This window comes from Triticum aestivum, chromosome 1B (assembly GCF_018294505.1).
Source record: "Triticum aestivum cultivar Chinese Spring chromosome 1B, IWGSC CS RefSeq v2.1, whole genome shotgun sequence".
NCBI classification, from domain to species: domain Eukaryota; kingdom Viridiplantae; phylum Streptophyta; class Magnoliopsida; order Poales; family Poaceae; genus Triticum; species Triticum aestivum.
This window is the reverse complement of record NC_057795.1, coordinates 113,140,619-113,149,504: the sequence shown is the minus strand read 5'-3', so window position 1 is coordinate 113,149,504 and position 8,886 is coordinate 113,140,619. Positions and strand designations below refer to the sequence as shown.

General features: G+C 47.3%; 1 pseudogene; it reads left to right on the top strand.

Moving 5' to 3' along the window:
• The first annotated feature begins 8,498 nt into the window (after window positions 1–8,498).
• Window positions 8,499–8,590, top strand: LOC123150897 (uncharacterized; annotated as a pseudogene).
• Window positions 8,591–8,886: the final 296 nt, after the last annotated feature.

Here is an 8,886-nt window from a genome sequence, read left to right as displayed (position 1 = left end):
CGACGACAGGAGGCAAGAGAGGTCGAGCGCACAGGTCGAGCGCACACTCAGACGGCGAAAGTAACAAGGGGCCAAACCGCGTGGAGATACCCTCTTGGTGAGAAATTTCTCAACCTTTACGAAATGATATCTCTACTTCTAATGAATCAATTGATAGGATTGAGTATTGTACTCCTCGGGCCGGATATTCGGGGGCCTGCCGGATGTCCGGGGCTGTTGGGCCGGATGTTCGGCTCCTGTAGCTCATCATCATTGAACTTGCTGTTGTTGTTGTTGTATCCATCAGGGGTCGGTTGTCCGGACTAGGGGCGGATGTCCGGCTATTGTAGCCTTTTTGTGGTCTCCTTCGTCGATCTTCTTTGTCCATGTATTTGGGGACTTGATCTTCTTTCCGAGCATCCCCAAGGTGGTCTTCTTCATACCTAAGCACGCATAGCATTCCGGATTGAGGCAGTAGCTATGTCTCATGTGGATCATATGGAAGCTCATCAAGGAGAGATGTCACATCGATCTCCAATAGCTCTTGCGCGTGCTTGTGTCATCGTTCGACGTGGCACTTGGGGAGGTGAAGGTAGGTCCATGAGGATGGACATAGGATGCTTCGCATCGCGCGAACAACCACATCATTCCATAAATCTCCCCCCATACAAGGACTAAGAAGATGTACCGCCGCCACCGTGAAAGGGAATTAGAAAAATTCGCATTGCAACAAATGAGGGCTTGGAAAGCCTCCCCGGCACATTACAGGCGCCGCCGTTGACGCTGTGACCGGCCACCCCCTGCACTCATAGCCGTTGCAACATGGCCACTTATGAGATGTCCCGAGGCCGTCAATCCGGCATCCGACCTACGCGGGTGCGTGCGGCGTCCACAAATGCTGCAAACTCCATCCACGAGAATTCCTTTAGCTCAAGGAGAGCTCGCCGCCACCCGCCAGGCAGGCTTTGCCCGCCGGCTTCTTCCGATGGTGGTGAGGTGCGGGGAAATGGAAGAAGACGGGGCGGCCACTAGGGTTTTACCCGGCGACCCGTAGGAGCAGTGGGTCTCTCCACACTTGTTTTCTACCGTTAATGTCTAAAATGGTTGGTAAACATGGTTTAGAGTACAATGTGCTGTGTTTGCCGTTAGAATGAGAGTTCGTACACGTTTTTTTCTTTTGAGGGGAAAGTTGGTACATGTTATCTTCAACTCCTATACACAGAGAAAAATGTATAATTGGACGAGGACGACCTTAGTTGTAACAATGGAAGGTGGCATGCGTCCGCATGTTTTTCATTCTGTGGTATGGTGGACACGTGGAGTACTCTCCAGAGCATGCATCCGTTAATTCTTCTTCTTTTTTTCCTTTTTTTTTGCGAGGAGCATCCGTTAAATTCATATTGGTAACACACGAGGAAAGTTGTTTTAGACATGCATGCATGTTCTGGATCTGGAGAGTTCACCAGCGTTTCACTTTAACAGTTTGGTTTCAGTTCAGACCATGGGCGGCATCGGTTCGTTTCTTGCACCGGAATAGAGGTGCTTTGAGATTTACACCTTGAGGAACAGACCTTGGCCGCGCGTTTCACACTTTGCTTTCAGTTGAGACGATCAGCTGCGTGCATGAGTCCATTTCCACGAAAGCAAGCAAGCACGTACTCCTCGCTACTCTCCTACTACTACTACCTAGTAGAAGTAGCTAGCTGTGGGCGGCCATTAGAGGTCGCATCGCCGATGGAGACGTAATGGTGGCCGGTGGCCGCATCGTACCTCGCCTGGCCTTTTGCCATTTTTGCGTCGATGCTGGGCTCGACGGTGCGCGTCCCTGGTGGATGCTTTTGCCGGAAACGGGAACCAGCCGAGCCATCTCTAGGCACTAGCGTGTAGTACGTGTCGACCGAGAGAGAGAGACGAGCAGCTGGACGCGGCGGAGTCGATTGACCGGAGCGACGCCACGGGCTTGCCTTCGCTGCCACTGACACGGCCGGCCCACCCCCACCGACTGCTGCTGCCATGACCGGCCGGACCTCACGCTCTTCTCCATCTTGGATTCTTGGTTTGTGGTGAAAGGTGGCATCAGGGCCACGATCTCTCCTGAAGATAAGGTAGGAGGCCCGATCCTCCTCTCGCGACCGTGTCGCCCCCGCGGGCGACCGGCCGTGCAGGCCCCCTTCCTCCCTCCAGGCCCTCCCTCCCTTCTCCCTTCCTGCCGCCGGCGCCGGCGCCCGCGGCCGACTTGGCCCCGGGGTTGCTGGTGGCGGCGGCCTCCCTGCCCTTCCCTTCCCGGTCGCGATTCGGCGCGGGCGGAGCTGCTCCGGGGGTGCACTTAGGCGGCGGCGGTCTGGCGTGGCGGCGGGGTCCCGTGGCGCGACACAGGCGAGCGGCTGGGCGGCGTGATCAGGCCCCATCTGGGCCTGGGCGGGCCGGCGGCGGGGATGGTCTCCGGCGTGGCTTTCGGGAGGCGGGGGAGACGCGACGAGCGGCTGGGTGCTGGCGGCGCCGACGCCAGCCTGCTGCATCATGGGCGGCGGGGCTTAACAGGCCCGCTTCGGGCCCGGCTGGGCCAGGGGTGGCCTGGCATGCCCCGCTGCCGTGTCTGGACAGCGACCGCGACGGTGCCGGAGGCACGGGCCTCCTGCACGACGGCGGTGGAGGTGGTTCCCTCCCGCTTGGCTTCGGTGTTGCTGCTCCCTTCGTGGTGCGCTTCTCTCCGGTCCTTCTGACATCGTGGTGGTGTTCGTAGTGAGGCGGCATGGGTGGGGGCGCATCTGCATTGGCGCATGGTGGTGGGCGACGGTTTGGCAGGTCGGCTCCGCCTGGTTGGGCGGTTGGGTTTGGAGTGCGGGAGAAATCCCTGCCGGCTTCGGCCCCGATGCGGTGACACCTGCGGGTGCCATCATTCCTTCTTGAAGGGCGTCGGTGGTATCCATCCCCCACCTCCCTCCACGTGTCGGGGGAAACCTTAGGACTCGTCCAGGCAGCAGGCATCACATCCCTTCTTGGAGGTGCTGCTTGGTACGCGGCGGTTCGGAGCCTCGGCTTGTGGTGTTTTGTATCGGTTGGCGCCGCGGTGGCGGGTCATCCGCGCTTTGCCAAGCTGCCGTGGTTGGCATTTGTTTCTTCTTCTTTTTCTTTTGGCTTGTTATGCTGCTCATCACAACGATCTTTATACTCGGTGTTGATTGCTTTGAAATACAAAGCAGGGGAAACACTTTTTTGGTAAAGGTGGCATCATAGTATTCTTTGAACCACCCAGCAAATGCTTGCCTTCTCTATTTGTATGCTGGGAGAATATGTAGGGATCACTCGGTTTGGAGGAAATCAAAACGTATGAATTATGAGTAGTATAGGAATTTGATAGAATGATATTTGCCATCCTAAGGAATTGACTTGCTTTATTCCTACGCGCAAAATGAACTTTGACTGGATGTGTAGTTTTCTCCAAAAATACAGAAAATGAGTAGTATTCCTATAAAATTCTTGTACGCATATCCTACGAATCGAATGCATATCTAGGAAATTTTCCTCCGAAATTCTTGTTCCTACATTTTTTTCTATGAAAATCCTCCAAACCGAATGAGGCCGTACAGAGAGATGAACAAAGTGACAACTGACAAGAAGGAAAGCAAAGAAAGTGAAAAGAAAAGAAAATGTGAGGCAAGGTATTTTTGTTTTGTTTGCACTTGACGGAATGCTTCTAATGGCACGATCAACCGCCGGGATTCAGATAGCCTCCTGTTTATCCTCCGTTGCCTATCCATCCGGGGCTAGCACCGATCGAGCAGCGTGGCCGTCCAAATGGACACCGACCGCCAAACTTCCTTCTCACATTTTTTCTCCGGGAAAAAAAATTCACGAGGAGCATTATCCGTTTGTTCAGAAAAAGAAATTGTCACAATTGCAGTATGTATAGGGCGTGGTTGGAGGCATACATTCAGATATTGAATTCTCGATATGATTAGTATTTGATCAATTTTTGGCATTCAAGATCATTCATGTATCAAACGACGTTATCTATCTATCACAATGACACAATGTGAAGGCATGTTATGTCTGATTGATCGATTGTAAATGTAGTGGAATATTTGCCCAAACTACGGATGTCGTGTTCTCCACAGGAACTAAATGATCAGCGATGATGCTTGGCTAAAGCTAGGCTAGACAATTTAAGTGACGATTACAGGGAAAATAAAACTAAGCTATCTAAGACAGTTCCAGAAAATCAACAGACAAAGTAAATGAAAAGAAGCAAAGGGAGGTTCAGATTATACTCTCCGTCTTTTTGGTATTATTTTTATTTGCATGAGAAACTAAAACAGTAACACAAAGGGAACAACAGGACATGAACACATATAGCAGAATGGATATGGGTCACATTACAAACACTTATATCACAGGTACATAGCTACACAGAGACGGAAAATTAAATGACAAATCAGCTGACTACAATAGAGAGCAATTTTAGAATAAGATTCAGAACAAGTAAACTGAATGTAACAGACGGCTACTTGACAGATGAATCACATATATTGAAATAGCGCAAAGCAGTTTACAATTGAATAAGTCTCAACACTAAAAGTTCACTGAATACACACGCACACAGGCTCACACACCCACAGAACAGCAGTAGGTTCGGTTTGGTAAAGAAGAAGAACAACAAAGATGGTTCAGAGCTGAATAGTAGCAGAGGTTTAGAAGAGAGACAGCAGCAACGGAGGTGAGAAGCAGAGTGCAGAGCAGGAACGTGGGAAAGAAGAGCAGCAGCAGTTTTAAGAGGAGGAGGAGCAGAGGCGTGGGGCAAGGGAGTAGCAGCAGGCGAAGGAGAAGGAGCAGCAGTATGGTGGCGCTAGGGAGAGAGGAGCAGAGATGCAACAGTAGAGACGTGGGGAGTGGCAAAGCGCAATAGCAGCAGTAGGTTCAGAGAAGGAGCAGGACAGCGGGGATGCGGGAAGAAGAAGTAGAAGAGCAGCAGCAAGGTTAGGAGAGGAAGAAAGGTGGAGGAGCAGCAGCAGGGGAGGAAGAGAGAAAGAGCAGCAACGCGGGGGCGTTCACGCGGATGACCAGACGCCCGCGCCGCCCTTGTCTGATCGGGCGCGCAAGATGCGGCGGTGGCTGGAGATGGTGGTGAGTGGTGGATCCTGGTGGTGGATGGCGCACCACCACGCCGGCCTGGCCGTGGCGGCGGCCGGAGGTGGAGAAGGAGGGATGAGGGAGAGAGATGTGTGCCAGGCCCAAGGGGATCGAAGGCCACCTAGTGATTTTGACCCCTCTCGATCAGATCTGCCCATATTGCACTTTGGCCCTTCTCTTCTCTTCTTTTGGCTCAAGTAGACCCCTCTCCTCTTTAGCTAGCCCTCTGGTTACTTCTTATCATCACACATATAAGTCCATTCTTCCTTCTCTTCTTTTCACTTGACTAATTCTTTTAGCCACCTAGTCTAGATCTTGGAAGTTTATAGTGCCTTTGTGCACTTTTCTGCAAAAGAAACAAATGACTTGCAAATGATTCTTTATATGATTTTCATGCAAATATTCAATATTTCGCAGCAAGAATTGATGGTCATATCTCAATAAACTGCATATTTGAGTGTCAAAAGATGTATATGAAATGTGCATATCAAGTTCCCCCACACTTAAATCTTTACTTGTCCTCAAGTAAAGGCAGATGACAAGAGCGAGATAGTGAATAGTGAGCTGATTAGAGAATGTCCAAGTGAAGTAGATCTCTAAACAATGCATGCTTTTGGACTTAGCTAGTGAAAATTGATGGTTAAGAGTGCTACAAAGCAATAGGATACTAGTAAGCATGACCATTTTAAACTTTTACAATGATAAAAGAGGATCGACAAGTTTAAATGATGACTGCGCCAAATGGTTCCTAAAGAGAGCTTGATCCAAAAAAAAATAACTTGAACTTGTGATCAGATCACTTATTACCAGGAACATTGTGGTTGAACCACTTATTGAATTTGAAGGAAGCAATGATAATATTTTATTGATCTTACCAAAGGAACATACCACCGATCCCGAGAACATGGTATACACCTGGCTCGACCAATTATTAGTTTTTTTTGTTTGTCTCCCCAAAGGAACATACCATCGATCCCGAGAACATGGTATACACCTGGTTCGACAATTACATTTTATAATATTAATTACTGCCCAAGCTAACCCGATTTCACATGCCACCTATCCCGGGAACATGACATGCTACTGTAGGTAGTCAGACTTATTATTCATTATTATTTATCTTAAATGAACAACACATAAGCACAAAAACAGGAATCATCACTTCTCCATGTCTGGTTCACATGCTACCGATCCAGGGAACATAGCATACTAGTCCATAGTGGTAAAGTGATTGCTCTCAATGGGAACACAATAGGCACAAACTCAGCATCTAACACTTAATGATCTAGGTTTATCGAGGTAAAAGCAGAAAATGATTAAGTTTTCTAGTGTACTAGAGATTTGAGCACTCAAAACTAATAACTTTCATTAATTTCAGCAAAGCAAGCATTGTGTAGATCACTAGTTTACAAGGCATTCAACACTCACTTCACATATTCACATCAAGCATCATATGTCAAAGGTAAAATTCAGTGGGACGACATTTAAGAAATGGCTCAAGCAACGCAAATATCAAATGATTTCAGCATGTATCAATGGATGATATATTAAGATTCGGGTCATGAAACAGCTCACCGGGTTTATATAGGAAGTAGCACTCGCTCAACACTCTCTAAACTGCAGCTCTTCTCTTTTTGCTTCTCTATCCCCATGCCTGCTCCAGCTTCACTCTTCCTCGTGTGTGCCCCCTTGCTTCTCCTCATCGCCATGCTCTGACTCCACCAGGATCCCAAGGGATGTCACCTCGAACCTGGTCAGCATGTATTGATTCGTGCACAAGCAAAAACCTGAAATAGGACTCACACAAACAACAACTACAAGTGATAGGGTAGATTCCCTCTAAATCATCAATAGAGTACCCAATTACATAAGCATAGCTATAAAGCACATGTTTAGAATGGTAGAAATCAGTAAGCTCAATGCTAACATGAAGATGATATGAATCATTAAGCTCCAGACTAACATGAGAATGACATGTTTCATTAAGCATGGGTCTAGCATGAGGAAAATAAGTGTAATTGTAACAAATGTGAGCAATGCCATGAACATGGTATATATCATCATATCCAAGCAAATACTTTCTCAAATCTACCTTAATTGATGGTATCATGTAATGCAAGGTAGAAGCAAATAAGTCATAGGGACGCATGTCATCAAGAGGATTAGATAAACCTGCTACATCACGCTCTTGTATGACAATAGGCAAATGAATTTCTGGTTCTTCAAGTTCATCTACAGCAACTTCTTTTGCTTCTTCAAGAGTAGTAGATGATGAATCTTCAACTTGATCACTTGGTTGTTCGAGCTCTGGATCATCTTGTTCCTCGTCTTCGAGTATTTCTTTTTCAAGTTGAGATCTCTCTTCCTCTGGATCTTCTATGGTGCTACTACCAGCAACACCTAATTGAGTTTGAAGCGTCCCCATCTGTCAATATGCACTAACATGATCTGGTAGGGGTGCTGAGATCACTACCTCGCTGTCTTTCTGAGCAATATTCTCCTCATCACCATCACTACTAAGTTTCAACAATGACACTGATGACTTCCACCAGTCATGCAGCTCAGCAACACGTGGGATCTTCTCAGGATATTGAAGTATCAACTCTTCTAAATTTGACTCAACCTCTTGTATCTCTCTCCTTGGAATGTCTCCGACTTGCTTAGATGTATGTGCAGGAGTTGGAATCTCATCTTCACTATTCTTCTCTGAGATACTCTCTTTAACTGAGATAGAGGCAACCACCGGTGGAGCTAATGATTTCTTCTTGACAAATATCCCAGATACAGTTGTAACACAGGTGTGGGCAATTGGTGCCACGACTAAATTCCACAAGTCACATAGTTGACTAACACAAGTGAACTTCTCCATATCTTGTTGTCTCAACTTAGCATCAATCAGAGTAGGTTCCTCATAAACATCTTCTTGCAACTTTGACTCAGTCTGGACAGTTTCATTGCCATGAGGTATTGGATCTGCTACTGTGGTTTCCATCTGATCTACAATGGTTGCATCATCTTGAAAAATATCATAATCATCATCAAGGATACTTGAAGTAAGATCAATCTTTCTACATGGAGGATCTAATTCAGCTCTGAAATGTTGTTGTCCCCGGAATGGAACATGCTGGTTTTGAATATTAGGCACCATGGATGATTTCTGTTCACTTATGGAACACATAGCTTCTGATTGCAGATGGCTTGCAACCTTCGGATTTGAACTAGGCCTTTCATAACCCCATTGCATTTGGTGGAAGGCAATGCTCTCAATGAGAATAATTGCACCCTCAACGGTCTTGTTCATGATTGTTCCACCAGCGGAAAGATCAATAAGATCTCTCGAAGCATGTGTCAGCCCTCTATAGAATATCTGGAGCACTAACCAATCCTTTTGCCCATGATTAGGACATTTTTTAAGCAAATACTTATATCTCTCCCAAGCTGCATACAAGCTCTCACTTCCATCTTGCGCAAAACTGAGGATCTGGTCAAGAATTGCAGCTTGCTTGTAAAGTGGAAAATATCTGTGCAGGAAAGCTTGCGAAATATCACCCCAAGTGTATGATCTTGATGGCAAAGAATAGTACCAGTCCTTAGCAGCATCTCTGAGAGAGAATGTGAACAACATACACTTGATAGCATCTTGGGAAACGCCATGGTACTGGACAGTATTGGCATACTCTAGGACATTACAAATGTGCTCATGAGGGTCTTCATTGGGTAATCCTCTAAACTGATTCTGCAAGACGAGAGCAATAAGTCCAGGCCTCAACTCAAAAT